The sequence below is a fragment of the Crocuta crocuta genome, unplaced genomic scaffold, assembly GCF_008692635.1.
Source record: "Crocuta crocuta isolate KB4526 unplaced genomic scaffold, BGI_CrCroc_1.0 scaffold38, whole genome shotgun sequence".
Taxonomy (NCBI): Eukaryota; Metazoa; Chordata; class Mammalia; order Carnivora; family Hyaenidae; genus Crocuta; species Crocuta crocuta.
The window spans coordinates 1245821-1262788 of NW_027532605.1; the positions used below are offsets into that span (position 1 = coordinate 1245821).

At 34.2% G+C, this 16968-nt stretch overlaps 2 long non-coding RNA genes across 3 annotated transcripts in view; one reads left to right on the top strand and one right to left on the bottom strand.

Moving 5' to 3' along the window:
* The window catches only part of LOC144244858 (uncharacterized), a 15713-nt gene extending 5915 nt beyond the window's left edge, over positions 1 to 9798 (top strand). The window contains exons 2-3 of the long non-coding RNA XR_013339088.1: positions 9042 to 9112; positions 9619 to 9798. This is a non-coding gene — a long non-coding RNA (uncharacterized LOC144244858). The remainder of the gene's footprint in view (positions 1 to 9041; positions 9113 to 9618) is intronic.
* LOC144244899 (uncharacterized) overlaps positions 1 to 16968 on the bottom strand; it is a 580012-nt gene that overhangs the window by 207073 nt on the left and 355971 nt on the right. The window lies entirely within an intron of this gene.

Consider the following 16968-nt stretch of genomic DNA (forward strand, 5'->3'; position numbering starts at 1 on the left):
AAATCTATTGTACACCTGAAACTAATATTACACTGTATGTTAATTAACTGGAATTTTAGAAACACTGATATCATAATGAAAAAAAATAATAAAAATGAACTATAAAAAGGAGTATTTAAAATACCCTATTTAAAAAACACTATAGGAATGCTTGTGTGGCTCAGGTGGTTACATCAAGCCCAGCATTGGGCTCTGCATTGAGAGAGAGACAGACCGAGAGAGAATGAGAGTACATGCATGCAAGCAGGGGAGGGGCAGAGAAAGAGGAAAGGAGAAAGAATCCCAAGCAGGCTCCACACCATCAGCCCAGAGCCCAACATGGGGCTTGATCTCAGGAACCATGAGATCATGACCAGAGCCAAAATCAAGAGTTGGATGCTCAACCAACTAACTCACCCAGGTGGCGCAAGATAGAAGTTTTTATTCAAGTATAATTAACATACAGTTTTATATTAGTTTCAGGTATACAGTATTATGGCTCAACAATTCTATACATTTCTCAATAATCATTAAGATCAGTATACTCTTAATTCCCTTTAAATATTAAGCTTTAGTTATCAAAAGAGTATGGTACTGGCACAAAAACAGACACATATATCAACAGAACAGAACAGAGAATCCAAAAGTAAACCCATGTTTATACTGTTGATTGATCTACAACAAAAGAGGCAAGAATATACAGTAAGAAAGGGACAGTGACAGTCTCTTCTACAAATAGAGCTGGAAAAAATGGACCACTTCCTTATACATAAAAATAAACTCAAAATAGATTGAAAACTTAAATGTGACACTTGAAACTATAAAACTCTTAGAAGAAAACATAGGAAGTTTTAATTTACTTGATGTTGGCTATAGAAACACGTTTCTAGATAGGTCCCCTATGGCAAAGAAAATAAAATTAAACTATAGAGACTACACCAAAATAAAAAACTTCTGCCCAGCAAAGGAAACCATCAATAAAACAAAAAGGTAATCGTCTGAACAGGAGAAGATATTTGACAATTATATACTGGATAAGGGGTTAATATCCAAAATACATAAAGAATTTATGCTAGTGGGGGCACTTGAGTTGTTCAGTCAGTTTAGCATCTGGATCTTGATTTTGGCTCAGGTTGTGATCTCATGTTTGTGAGATCAAGCCCTGCACTGGGCTCCAGGCTGACAAGCAGAGCCTACTTGGGATTCTTTTTCTCTCTCCACCCTCTCTCAAAATACATAAATAAACTTAAAACATAATGTATGCAACCAATTCAACACACTTACACAATTTGATTAAAAAATCAGAAGGCCTGAATAGACATTTTCCCACAGACAAAATACAGATGGCCAACAAACACATGAAAAGATACTCAGCATCATTAATAATCAGGGAAATGCAAATTAAAGCCACAATGAGATATCACTTTACACTTGTCAGAATGGCTAGTATCAAAGAAATGTGTTGGTGAGGCTATGGGGAAATAAGAACTCTTGTGAATATATTTTTCTCTATGGGGACTGGCAGTTCATAATGAGTGTTTTCATTTTCAAGTATAATTGACCTATAGAAAAGGGGAAATGTATTTGATTTATGGCTTAACTATCTGAGTACTTAATATACACACACTTATAGTCTCACACATATAATAATTTCAATAGAATAATTTGATTTTAAGAGATGCTCTTAATTCTGGCTCAGGATGATGACATAAGAAGACAATTCATGGTTCCCTGGGTGGCTCAGCCAGTTAAGTGTCTGACTTTTGATCTATCCTCAGGTCATGATCTCACAGTTCATGGGTTTGAGCCTCATGTTGGGCTCTATGCTGATAGTGTGGAGGTTACTTGAGATTTTCTCTCTCTGCCTCTCCCCCATGGGCTCTCAAAATAAATAAATAAATCTTAAAAAAAAAAAAGACTGAACACACCTTCTCCATGGAACAAACCAAAAATAGAGAGAATGGCAAGAAAAGAGGAAGAGAGATGCGAACATGGTAACAAAGGAACCTCCACCCTGACACAGCTAATGATAGTGGGGAAGGGTAGTAGTGAGGGGCTGGAAACAAATTTAATCTGTCTTCAAGCATAGAAGAAAAGTCAACGTTTAGTGAGCAACTAGCATACAAAAGAGACAACAGTAGAACTCTGCCAAGTGGCCAAGGAGCTGTGGGAAATCTCTCTAGGTCAGAGAGACTAGAGAATGACTTGATTTATTTTTCCACCCCACCTTGAAAGCCTAGAGCAGATAATGTTTGGAAACTACAAAAGTCAGGCTCAGATAACAATTATTGGGTCCCAACACCACATCTAGTGGGTCCAGTCATCACAGGAAGTGTGTGAACTCAGTGAGCCCAGGATCCACAAACCAAGGATCCATATCAGCTCCAGTCATGCTAGAACACAGGAAACAAACAAACAAAAGATGTATTTAAAAAGGATCAAGGAAAGGTAGAAAAAAGACAAGTAAAACATAAAGCCAGGAGAAGGGACATAATAAAGATTAGAGCAGAAATCAATGATATAGAACCAATAACAACACAAAAACAAAAACAGTAGGACAGATCACACTCACCCCAGTGTTTATAGCAGCACTATCCACAATTGCCAAAGCATGGAAAGAGCCCAAATGTCCATCGATGGATGAATGGATAAAGAAGATGTGGTATGTATATACAATGGAGTATTACTCGGCAATCAAAAAGAATGAAATCCTGCCATTTGCAACTACGTGGATAGAACTAGAGGGTATTATGCTAAGCAAAGTTAGTCTGTCAGAGAAAGACAAATATCATATGACTTCACTCATATGAGGACTTTAAGACACAAAGCTGATGAACATAAGGGAAGGGAAGCAAAAATTATATGAAAACAGGGAGGGGGACAAACATAAGAGACTTTTAAATATGGAGAACAAAAAGAGGGTTACTGGAGGGGTTTTATGAGAGGGAGATGGGATAAATGGTAAGGGGCATTAAGGAATCTACTCCTGAAATCATATGATAACTAACTTGGATGTAAATTTAAAAAATAAATTAAAAACAAATAAATAAAAGTAAAAAAATTAAAACTCCCCCTAAAAATTTAACCTGAAAAGGTTTTGGGTTTTTTTTCCCCCTAACTAGTATTACTAATGACTTTTAAATATACCATTTCTTCCTCATATCTTTAGCCATCAGTTAATCGAATGTGTTTCACTGTTATGGTATAACTAGTTTAAAAGAAAAACAACAAAAGAACAGATCAATGAAACTAAAGTCTGGTTCTTTGATTAACTAATAAAATTGATAAACTCCCAGGCAGATATCAAAAAGAAAAGAGAAAGGACCCAAATAAATGAAATCATGAATGAGAGAGGAGAAGTCACAACCAACACCACAGAAATACAAATTATAATATTATAAAAATTTTATACCCAAAATTGAGCAATCTAGAAGACATGGACAAATTTGTAGAAACATATAAACTACCAAAACTGAAACAGGAAGAAACAGAAAATTTGAACAAACCCATAACCAGCAAAGAAATTGAGGCAGTAATCAAAAATCTCCCAAGAATCAAAAGTCCTGGGCCAGATAATTCCCCAGGGGAATTCTGTCAAACATTCAAAGACTTTATACATATTCTTCTCAAACTATTCCAAAAAATAGAAATGCAAGGAAACTTTAAAACTCATTTTACAAGTACAGCATTACCTTGATTCCAAAAGTAGACAAGGATCCCATTAAAAATAATTAAGGCCAATATTCCTGATAAATATAGATATAAAATTTATCAACAAAATACTAGCAAATTAAATCCAACTGCTGTACATTAAAAGAATCATTCACCACAATAAAATAGTATTTAATTCCTGGGCTGTCAGGTAGTTCAAGATTTGCAAATCAATGTGAAACATCACATTAATAAAAGAAAGGATAAGAATCATATGATCCTCTCAATGGATGCAGCAAAAGCATTAGACAAAATACAGCATCCATTCTTGATAAAATTTTCAACGAAGTAGGGATAGAGGGAACATACCTCAACATCATAAAGGCCAGACACAAAGGATATTCGGCTAATTTTATACTCACTTGGGAAAAACTGAGAGCTTTTCCTCTTTGATCAGGAACAAAATGGGAATGTCCACTTTCACCATTGTTATTTAACATTAATACTGCAAGTCTTAGCCATAGCAGTCAGAAAATGAAAAGAAATAAAAGGCCTCCAAATCAGCAAGGAAGAACTCAAACTTGCAAAATTCACAGATGACATGATATTCAATGTAGAAAACCTGTAAAACCGCACTAAAATATTTTTCTACAACTGATACATGAATTCAGCAAAGTCGCAGGATACAAAGTCATCATAAAGAAATCTGTGGCATTTTTATACAACAAAGCAGTAGAAAGAGAAATAAAGGAATCCATCCCATTTACAATTGCACCAAAAATCATAAGATACTTAGGAATAAACCTAACTGAAAAAGTAAAAGATCTGTATTCTGAAAACTACGGAACACGTAGGAAAGAAATTGAAGATGAGACAAAGAAACATCCATGTTTTTCTATGGATCGAAAGAACTCATATTGTTAAATGTTCATACTACCCAAAGAAATCTACATATTTAATGCAACCCCTATCAAAATACCAAGAGCATTTTTCACAGAGCTAGAACAAGTGAATCTAAAATTTATATAGAGCCATAAAAGACCCCAAATAGCCAAAGCAATCTTGAAAAAGCAAAATTGGAGGCATCAGAATTCCATACTTCAAGCTATATTCCAAATGTGTAGTCATTAAGACTGTATCGTACTTGTCAAAAACAGACATATAGGTCAATAAAACAGAATAGAGAACCCATAAATGGGCCCACACATATAGGGTCAACTAATCTTCAACAAAGCAGGCAAGAATATTGAATGGAAAAAAGACAGTCTCTTCAATAAATGGTATTGGGAAAACTGGACAGCAGCATGCAGAAGAATGAAACTGAACACATTCTTACACCATGCACAAAAGTATATTCAAAATGGATGAAACATATAAATGTGAGACAGGAAACTATCCACTTCCTAGAGGAGAACATAGGTAGCAACCTCTTTGACTTTGGCTGCAGCAATTTCTTACTAGACATGTTTCTGGAGCAAGAAAACAAAAGCAAAAATGAACTATTAGATCTTCATCAAATAAAAAGCTTCTGCACAGTGAAGGAAACATTCAACAAAACTAAAAGCAACCAACAGAATGGGAGAAGACATTAGCAAATGACCTATCTGATAAAGGTATACAAATCTATAAAGAACTTATCACATTCAACACTGAAAAAATAAATAATCCAATTAAGAAATGGTCAAAAAACATGAAAAGTGTCTACTTTTCCAAAGACATCCAGAAAGCTAACAGACACATGAAAAGATGCTCAATATCACTCATCATCAGGGTAACACAAGTCAAAACCACAATGAGATCCCACCTCACACCTGTCAGAATGGCTAAAATTAATAACACAAGAGACAACAAGTGTTGGTGAGGATGCAAAGAAAGGGATACTGCTTCAAGTTGTTAGAGCACTGTATTTACCCTGGAGCCACAAGGATAGTTCAACCTCCCATTTGAGTATTTCTTGATTGTCAGAAAAATTAACACTTAATTGAAGATTTAACTAATTTAATTACTGTCCAGTCTGTATATTTTTCAAAGATTTGGGGGATAATACCAGTTAGGGATCATAAACTTGTTTTCCTTTAGGCAATAAATCTCATTGCAAGAAGCAAAATATTTTAAAAAGTATTATGAAGTCTTGCTAATCAGCATCACCATTACCTATATAAGTCAATTTTGTGTAAAATACATGCTTTGAAAAAAATAATTTAGAAGTTTTACATAAAACAGATCTCTGGGTTAAAACGGGAGTTCAGGTTTCTTTAATACAGTACTGCTCAGACCTCTTAATGTGTATTGTTAATCTGATGCACAGGGTATATCTTGTGTTATTTCCTGGAATTACGTGATCTCATTACATCTTTTGGTTTTTGTTTCCCATGGACATTTCATTATGTCTTTTGGTTTTTGTTTCCCATGGACATTTTTCAGAATCAGTGTCCAGAGAAATGTCTTTGGCATTGGAAATTTCTTATCGAATATTCTCTAATGATATTCAGCTGAGAATAAAGAAAATAGGACAAAAATCCTATTACATTTATCATAAATATAAAGGCAAATAGCTCTTGTGTATCGAATTGATACTAAATATCTGCCGAATTAAAGAAGTCATCTGTATACCTTCTGAAAGAGTCTAAATAACCAACATGTTTAGCTCACCTAATTGTTTTTCATTATAGAATGAAAATAGGGGAAGCAGATTACATTGGTTTGACAAAGCCAAATCATGCATATAGTCTGTGCATTATTATATATAACAGGAAATCTGGACACTTAGACAGACAACCTCTATATGCCTGGAAAAATAACTTGGATATTTTCATATATTTGACTCCTTGAGCAAATCTGCCAAAAGTTTTCTGTTGGAAATGTGGTATTTTTCTATAAACTGGATCCTTGCCCTAAGATGCAAGTGGATATTGGTTAAAACAGAAAACTGACAAAACAGGATTTATGTCACTGCTCCTTTCTGAGTCAGGTCACCAAAAATAAAGACTTGATATACCGCATAACTGCTAAGACTTGATCATATCTACTTTTCTCACCTGTCAGAAAGTCAACCTGAGGAATGAAGAAAAATATATAAATTAAACAAAATCTCTAAAACAGTCATAGAGGCCAGCCACAGAAAAATAGCCCTATTGGACACTTGTTTTAATATTTTTCTAGGTTGCACAAGGTCCAAATAGGAAATGGATGGGACACTCAAATTAATGATTTAAGAAATGTTTAATAAAGGGACTATTCACAAAGTGAAGGTGTGTGTAGGAGACCCTCAAGGAATAACACAGTCACTCAGGCTACTAAATTGAAAGGCATTTTCTCCCTAGAGTCAGAGTGACAGGGACAGTATGATTATTGAAATAAAGAAGGAAGTAAGGCTACTTTGAAAGACATGTATGATCAGAGGATGAAGCACAAGGTGATACCACATGGATGTGACTAGAAGAACAAAGAACCAATCTTTTTCATTCCTTCTTCTTATTTCATGTAGAAGCATCTCTTGGAAGACCCAATGGGAACTGGGAGACAAAGGAGACTGCTGATATTGCCCATTCACCGAGAGTCAAGAGTCAGTTGGGAAAGGGGTAAAACTAAAGGGACCGATAAAAAATAACTTGAAATGATGGATCAATCTTCAAGAATTCATCATATGTTCAATTACATGAACCAAGAAAAATTTGAATTCCATCATTCTGTAAGCACCTTAGTTTTAGGGATGTTATTTTCTTTTTTCCATTTTTACTTGATTTTTCTTTTATATTTCCCCCCAATTTCCTCACAGTTTCTTGTGCTGTGTTGTGACTTCATATGCTTGAATGACTAATTACCTGTCCTCTGATTTTTGTTTCTCTATTATCTGGCTTGGGATGAAATAATCAGCTGTGAAGTTAGAAAAGTAGTTTTCTGACTGTCTTAATGTAAGCCTCATCACCATATTTAACTGGGTTAAATTAAATTAGGACTATGAGTTAATGAAGATACCATAATTGGAAAAACCTCTGACTTCTAATAGCTTTCATATTCCTTTAATTTCAAATCCATTCCTGCATCAGACTCTTGGTTTCAGCTCAGGCCATGATCTCACAGTTCATGAGATCAAGCCTCATGTCAGGCTCTGTGCTCACAGTGCAGAGCCTCCTTGGGATTCTTTCTCTCCTCTCTCCTTCTGTCTCTGCCCCCCTCTATCTCTCTCACTCTCAAAATGAATGAATTAATTAAAAAAAACCCAAAAGCTCTGTACAGGTTTCTCAGGTAAGAGTAAAAGTTATTTTTAATCCAAGGGTGATTAATATTCCAAGAAGTAAACAAAAAAATCAATGTCATAGATAAAAATGTATCTTTACTTAAATATATGTTTCTATTTTGTGGACATCACCACCAACATTTATTCACAAATCTAAAATGAAATAAATGTTTTAGGCATTTTCAGAGTTCATTATAAAAACTCATCCTATCCTAAACTATCACAGTGGATTAAATAAGGAGACTTAAAATTTAGGAGAATGAAAAGTTATATTCACCTTAATACCAAAAGGCTGGCCAAAATTAATAGCAATACATTATATCATGGGAATGATGTTTACTTAACAAATTATCTTTAGGAATATTCTAGCCTGAAAAACTGGTCTATTTCTTGGGAATTTATATTACTTAACCTTCTTAAAAATTATTTTTAATGTATTTAAATAGAACAGTAAACAATATAAAATAAGTGTATATATTAACTTCCATGTGTTAACTCTCCAATTTTTAAAACTTTGCTCCGAGTTCTTGAACAGAGTTCTACCTATTTGGCCACTCATGGGAAATCTCTTATCATTGTGAAATAGAGGTTTAATTCCAAGTTCATTGGTTAAGAATAAAAAATAATATGATCATAAGATGAATGTGGCTGACACGTGAAAAAAATAAGTCAAAGAATGCTCAAATGGAATATGGAGAAACTCTGAAATACTCCAGGTGCACTAACCTCTTTAAAGTTTATTAAAGTTGAAAATAGATGGCTTTTGAATGGTGTGACTATTTCCTTAACAAGTCCCCACTGACTAAAACACAATTAACAGTGAATCAAACTTTTAGGACTTTAAGTCAAACTGTCAATCTGTTCAAATGCTACTGAAGCAATACCAAATCTGTTGCTGCACTAACTACTGCTTTATTGAATGCCAACTTGAGAGTACTGGCAGTCTATAGGAAAGGACTACTAAGCCGGGCCCATGATAGATTAACTGCATATTCATTTCTAAGAATAGAGTTTAATACCTTTAAAAATAAAAATATGTAACTCACTAGCATATAATTTTACAACCCTTAATACAGTTAAATATGTTATAATTTTCTTCCATTTTAATTGCTAAGGAACAATTCTTTAAACATATATTCTTTTATAATACTGTGGCAATACTTATTTGCAGCTAGAGCTATGGAAGCAAATTCCAGGTTATAGGCATGGACCAAGAAAACAATATAAAGCTACAATACATGGGTAAGTATCTTAAGTAAGAGATTTAAATTAAAAACATATACATATATGTGATATTAGATTTATATTTCATATACAAATGTCTATCTACATTAGGACATAAATGAATGATTTCACAAATACTAATTCTATTGGGAAGAGAAAGAGAGAGAGGGAGAGGGGACCTATAAGAGCTTAATTTGTTTTCTTGATGCTAACACTCATAATTGTGAATCTACATCTTCTTACATGCATTGCTTCCAAGACAGATTTTGAGTCTGCAAAACTAGCATCCTTCACCTCCTATATAATTTAAATGATAGGACCATGTTTGTATTGGCTTGACCGTATTGATTTTATCCTTCTTCCTAGCTGGCAAATAAAAAATAATTGTCTTCCGTCTCTTCACACATGGTTAACAATGTTACCTACCAGAAAGAATGTTGCCAACTATAATTTTGAAAATAGAATGATTTTAAAGAATGTAATGATTAAGTAAGCTAATGACTCTTTTATTCTTTAATATTTAGATGGCATGTTTGCTGGGTTATATGGATGGATGGAGAGCTGCTCTGGATGTTTCTTACCAGTGCTTTGCAATATAGCAAATGGAATGCTTCAATTTGACAAGTTTAAGAAAAGAAACCTTTTGATGTACATGAGACTTTGAAAACTACAAAATGAGAAAAGAGCTAACACTGAAAGTCTTTGGAAAGGTCTCTGAAATATTTGCTTGGTTAAGCACAAAACATAAAGACTTGTAGAGGGAAAAAAGGCGAGAAAAATTCACAACAGTGAAATGTATTCTTTTGAAGATAAACATTTTCTATAATAACAATTGCCTATTAATGAAAATTTGAAAATTATTTGAATTTACTAACAACCAAATAATATCTCTATCAAGTTTTCACCCATAGAAATTAGCCACTGGCTATTTTGAGTGTTGATCAGTTTACCACTTGTTTCTATGATGAAATATTACTGCTTACTATCCCATCCAAATAATATATAATCACCCTACTTAGCCTGTAACCTATTATGACACAATTTATGTTAATTTTAGGTTAAAGAAATTATGTTTCATTTAAAAATATTTATACATGTTTCCTGAAAATGTATTTTTACTCATGATCAAACGTTGATCACATTTTAAGAGTTTTAACACAGGGCATCTGGGTGGCTCAGTTGGTTGAAAGTCCAACTCTTGATTTTGGCTCAGGTCATGACCTCACGGGTCATGTTGGGCTCTGCGCTGACAGTGTGGAGGCAGCTTGGGATTCTCTCCTCTCTCTCTCTCTCTCTCTCTCTCTGCCTCACTTGCACTCTTTCTAAATAAATAAATAAACATTAAAAATATCTAAAGATTTTTAACACATATTGCTATATTGGCCTTTAAAAACATCATGCCAATTTACACTGATGGTGTAAATATTAGAGTGCTCACATTTTATATCCTTATAAATTTCAGGTACTTATTTAATATGAAATTTCTCATTAGATAGGCAAAAATAGAACCCTATCTAAATCTACACCACTGAGTTTTTATAACGAATATTTTATCTTATTCAATTACAATTCTCCTTTTGAAATGATCTTCCTATATCCTGTTACACTATTTTATTTAGATTTCTTCTTACATAAGATTTTTCATGCAGTAATATAATAACTCTTTTTCATGTATATTGAAATTATCTGTTCCCAATTTATCTTTTATATCTTTCCTTGCATTTCATTATTTCTGTAACTATATTATTTATGTTTATAGTTTTTAGCTCTTAGTTTTTTTGTGAAATGCATCATGTACATATATACATATGTCACATTTTATAATACCAAAAACTAAATCTTTGCACTCAGCTAGAGAAATAGAATATTATTGATAGTTTTGAAACTCTTTGTATACCCTGCCCATTTATACCCTTGTCCAACCCTCACAGGTATAAACACTATCCTTAATCACTGACAATCATAAGGCAATTATAAAGTTGTACATGAATCATATAACAATCATCCCTGTACAGATTATCTGCATATGAATATGTTCCTAAATAATACAATGCTTATCTTTAAAATATACCCTAAGAGGAACTAGGACAGACTACATAATTTGTAGGGCCCAGTGAAAATGAAAATGGTGGGTTCTTATTCAAAAATTTTCTAAGAATTCTAAGATGATAGCAGCAGAGCTATCAAGAGTGGGGCCTTCATTTGTAGCAACATGGATGGAACTTGAGGGTGTTATGCTGAGCGAAATAAGTCAGGCAGAAAAGGACAGATACCATATGTTTACATGTATAGGTGGACAAGGAAGAACTTAATGGAGGACCACAGGAGAGGAGAAGGGGAAAAAGTAGTTGGGGAGAGGAAGGAAGGCAAACCATGAGAGACTCTTGAATGCTGAGAACAAACTGAGGACTGATGGGGGTGGCGGAGAGGGGAAGGGGGGTGATGGGCATGGAAGAGGGCACTTGTTGGGATGAGCGCTGGGTATTATATGGAAACAAACTTGACAATAAATTATTTAAAAAAAAAAAAGAGTGGGGCCTTGTGTATCAGCACAGGTCACACACTTATGCAGATGTCGCTGTGTGAAGGCATTCTATACCTTTCCTACTTGAAACTTGATATTTTTATCTTTTTTGTAATTTTTTTTACACTTATTTATTTTTGAGAGAGACAGAGGACAAGTGGGGAAGGGGCAGAGGGAGAATGAGATACGGAATCTGAAACAGGCTCTAGGCTCCAAGCTGTCAGCACAGAGCCCACCGTGGGGCTCAAACTCACAAACTGATATTATAACCTGAGCTGAATTTGGACACTTAACCGACTGAGCCATCCAGGTGTCCTGATATTTTTCTTCTTTATGTTTTATAGCTCAACTAGTGAAACTTTGAGAAACTCATCGATGACTTCAAGCAGTCATTTTCACTAATACATAAGATTTTAAGAGAACACCAAAGAATTTTAAACCATTAAAATCTTAATGGAAAGGTAGATTATTTCTTCAGTTTTGGGCTTGCCTCTACAGTTTTCCATTTACATGTGCATAGGTTTCTCCAGTGTACATAATTAGGAACAGTCCAATCCCTAAAATTTGAAGAGCCTGGAGCAAGAGTAAAAATAGAAGAGTAAAAATAGAAGCCAGATGATCATATGTCTTAAATATTTCCAAGTTACAAAAAAGCTAATACACTGTTAAATAAAATGCTTTCAGTTCTTCTACCTTGAAAATAGTTGTTTAATATCACAGGATGATTCTTTGTTGCCATACATAACTCTTTCAAATGCCACACTACCTCTTAAGGACTTCTAGAACCATACGTTGTAACAGGATGAGAATAGAATCGTTGCCCAAAAGTACTGGGTATGTGTTATATTACTGTCATCTGCCAAGTTAGTTGTCTTTTCTTTAACATAGTCACATCTGCTGGTCAAGTCCTCCCTGCCCTCAGAAGCAATGTCTGAATCTCATGGCAGCTAGCAACATAGGCCCTAAACCATGCAGCTAGCTTTTATTTTGAAGCATAGGACAAGAGATGAGGAGACAACTTTATCTTAAAGCTTCAAAGTGATGGTCATGATCTCATGTTTGCCTGGGTGTCTGGCTACTGAACAGTCTAACAGTGTGATTTATGATGGGGGTTTTGACCATATGTTACTATTTCTGATCTCTGGAGAAACTGGAGACTAAAGATGTCATCTGAATATCTGAATTCCAGAAGGGGCTAAGACTAAAGGTCAGCCACAAGGGAAATGTGATTGAGGCCCAATAACCTGTGGATACCAAAGGCTCAGGTGAGCTTCCCTGACTGGCAACACTGTATGTTTGTCACACATTGTAGCCAAGAGGAGTTAACACTGTCCATGACCAACGGGGAGTAGACAACTGGAAATGCCAGTATTTAGACCCATCCTGAAATCTGCCTTTTGTGTCTCTTCATTTGGTTGATATTATATGTATCTTCTTCCTATAAAAAACTGCAACTATAAGTGTAACTGAGTACTACTAATCTTTCCTCCCCATTGCATATGATCTTTGGATGGGATTATTACAAATATGACCTGCATTGTAGTCCTTAGTGGTCATGAGATGAGCATCTCTGTCCTGAAAAGTCTTAGAATAGAGAGCAGGAAGGGGTCCTTAGCACTTCTTTGCTCTGGACGCATTATCCTCAGCCCACTTGTGCAGAAACTGAAGAAGATGAATCAAACTCAAAACTATAATAAGAAGTAAATAATTAAAAAATTAAGAAAATAATGAAAATAAGCATTATTCTTCCATTACCAGTGCCCTCTTGAAAGAACTTATACAACATAAGAAGAAAAATGTACAGTAACTAAAAACTCTTATACTCACTCAAAATATCAATCATTTGTCAGGGTTAAAAAAAGGAAAGACAATATTTGAGAAATCAGAAATGCTAAAAGTTATGTCTATTAAAAACCAAATACAATTAGAATAATATAAGAACCATAGATGATTCTGATGTCAACTGTGTGATAAGCATATACATTTTTCCCCCTTAATTTATTTAATTCCAATAACACTGTCAATTACATACTAAATATACCCTTATTTTTTTAAATGAATAAAATTTCTGGCAGGGTTGCCTAAAAAATAAAATGCTTGCAGTGCCTCAGTCTGTGAGGCATCCAACTTTGGCTCACATCATGATCTCACCGTTTTAATGGGTTCGAGCCCCACATCAGGCTCTGCATTAATGGCGCACTCTTCTTGGGATTCTCTCTCTCCCTGTCTCACTCCCTCTCTCTTTGCCCCTTGGTGTGTACACTCTCTCAAAATAAAGAAATAAACTTTGATGTATTTTTTTAAAAAATGCTCATGTATTGGAAGACTTGATATTGTTAATATGTCCATACCACCTAAAGCAGTGTATAGATTTAACGCAATCCCTATTAAAATATCAATATTATTTTTACAGAACTAGAAGCAAATAACTTTAAAATTAATATGAAATCACTAAAAACCCTGAATAGCCAATGCAATCTTGAGTAACAAAAACAAAGCTGGAGGTGTCACAACCCCAGAATTCAAGATGTACTACACACTATAGTAATCAAAACATCATGGTACTTGCACAAAACAGATACATAGATCAGTGGAAAGGGATAGCAAGCCCAGAATAAATCTACATTTATATGGTCAGTTCTTCTATGACAAAGGAGGAAATAATATACAATGGGGAGTATTCATTGGAAAATATATAATGAAGAATATTCAGTAAATGGTACTATGAAACTGACAGCTACATGCAATGGAAATAAACTAGATCGCTTTCTTACACCATACACAAAAATAAGCACAAAACAGATTAGAGATCTAAATGTGAGACCTAAAACCATAAAACTACTAGAAGAAAATATAGGGAGTAATCTCCTAACCAACAGTCATAGCAACATTTTTCTAGATAGGTCTCCTAAGGCAAAGGAAACAAAAGCATAAACTACTGGGATTATGCCAAAATAAAAAGATTTTGCACAGTAAAGGAAACCATCGACAAAATGAAAAGACCACCTACTGAATGGGAGAAGATATTTGTAAATTAATATGTATCTGGTGGGGGTTAATAGCCCAAATACATACAAACTTACACAACTTAACATGAAACAGATAATCTGATTAAAACTGTGAAAATCTGAATAGACATTTTTCAAAAGAAGACATACAGATAGCCAACAGATACATGAAACGAGGCTCAACATAACTAATCATCAAGGAAATACAAGTCAAAACCTCAATGAGATATCATTTCACATGTCAGAATGGCTAAAATAAAATACACAAGAAATAACAAGTGTTAGCAAGGATGTGTAGAAAAGAGGAACTTCATGCACTGTTGTTTAGAATATAAACTGGTGCAGCCACTGTGGAAAACAGTATGAAGTTTTCTCAAAAAATCAAAAACAGTAATATCATATGACCCAATAATTCTACTGAGTATTTACTGAAGTAAAGCAAAGTAAATGCACTAATCAAAAACTTACATATTCTTATGTTTCTTGCAGCATTATTTACAATTGCAAAGACATGGAAGCAAACAGAGACCAGTGGGTAGAAGAATGGATAAAGAAGATGTGGTAAATATATATAGTGGAATTTTACCCAGCTATAAAAAAGAACGAGCTCTTGCCATTTGGAACAACATGGATGGACCTAAAGGGTGTTATGTGAAGCAAAATAAATCAGACAGAGAGAGACAAATATCATATGATTTCATTTATATGTGGAATCTAAAAAAATAAACAAAAATAAAGCAAATGAACAAACAAACAGAGAATAAGCAAGCTCTCTAAATAGAGAGAACTGGTGGCTGCCAGAAGGGAGAGCATTGAGTGGATGAGTAAAATAGGTGAAAGGGATTAAGACGCATAAACTTCTCATTACAAAATAAAGTCACAAAGATGAAAATTAGGGAATTTTCATAAAATTAGCATAGGATGAAAATTAGCAGAGAGAACACCGTCAATAATACTGAAACATTATATGGTAACAGATGATAACATTATATGGTAGTATAATGTATGGAATTGTTGAATCTTTATGTTGTATACCTGAAACTAACATTGTATGTCAATTAGACTTCATAAAAAATACAGTAGATAATTTTTAGCAAATAGATCAACATAGGTAATATAAAGGAGCACTGGAATGAGGTTTTTACAGACTATGAGTCGCTATAGTACATTCAAGGAAGCAAATAATTTTATTGTATGATAATATGTGAATATGCGATTAAAATGCTAAAATATAAATTTTATGTAAGGAAGAATCCAAAAATAGTTTGAAATTAAAACACATAAACTCTTGGGGCTCCTGGACTGCTCAGTCAGTTAAGCATCAGACTTTGTGTTGTCAGCAGAGCCAAAAGTGGGGCTTAAACCCACAAACTGTTAGAGCATGACCTGAGCTGCAGTGGGTCGCTTAACCGACTGAGCCACCTAGGCATCCCATGCACATGTTTCTATTCTGTTAACACTTATAAGCCTTCTATACAACTCTGTAGCAGAAACTTTAAAAAGAGAAGAAAGGTGAATGTCTGTAAACATATTATATGTGTTCATTATCTATTAATTAGGAAAATGCAAATTAAAACTTTGATAAGTTAACGCTTTATANNGTCAGCAAGGAATTATTAATTACTGGTAGGAATATAAATAATATAAATATTGATTATCAGTTTATTACACAACTTTGTTTTTTTGTAAGTTTATACGTTTTAATACTGTCATGGGTTGAATGTGTCCAGAATTCATATGTTAAAATCATATCCCCAATTACCTCAGTATGTGACCTTCCTTGGAGATAGGGTCTTTACAGAGGTAATCAAGACAAAATGAGGTCATTATAGTGTGTCCTAATATACACTATAATGGTATGCTTATAAGAAGGAAAATTTGGATACAGACACAGGTAGAAAGAAGACAATGTAAAGAGGCATAGGGAGGAGGTAACCATTTAGAAGCCAAGGAGACAAGACTAGAATGCATGCTTTCCTCACAGTCCTCAGAAGGAACCAAAGCTACCCACCCCTCATATTGGGTCTAATATGAAAGACGGTAACATGCTGTTTAAGCCACCTAGTCTTTGGTATAGCAATTCTAGAAAATCAATACATAATTTCTCCCTATGTATATTATGCAAAAGCAAGATTTGGTATATTGAGTTGCTTAAGCCAAATAGATGCTCCTTCACTTATCATTGCCTAGGCTCATCTTCAGTGACAGGATTGAGTAGTAGTGACAGACCATATAGCTAGCAAATTTGAGAATATTTACTCTCTTGACCTTTACAGAAAAGCTTGACAATAGAAGCATGTACAATATTTCATTTTCCTAGAAAGTAACAAAAAAAAAAAATC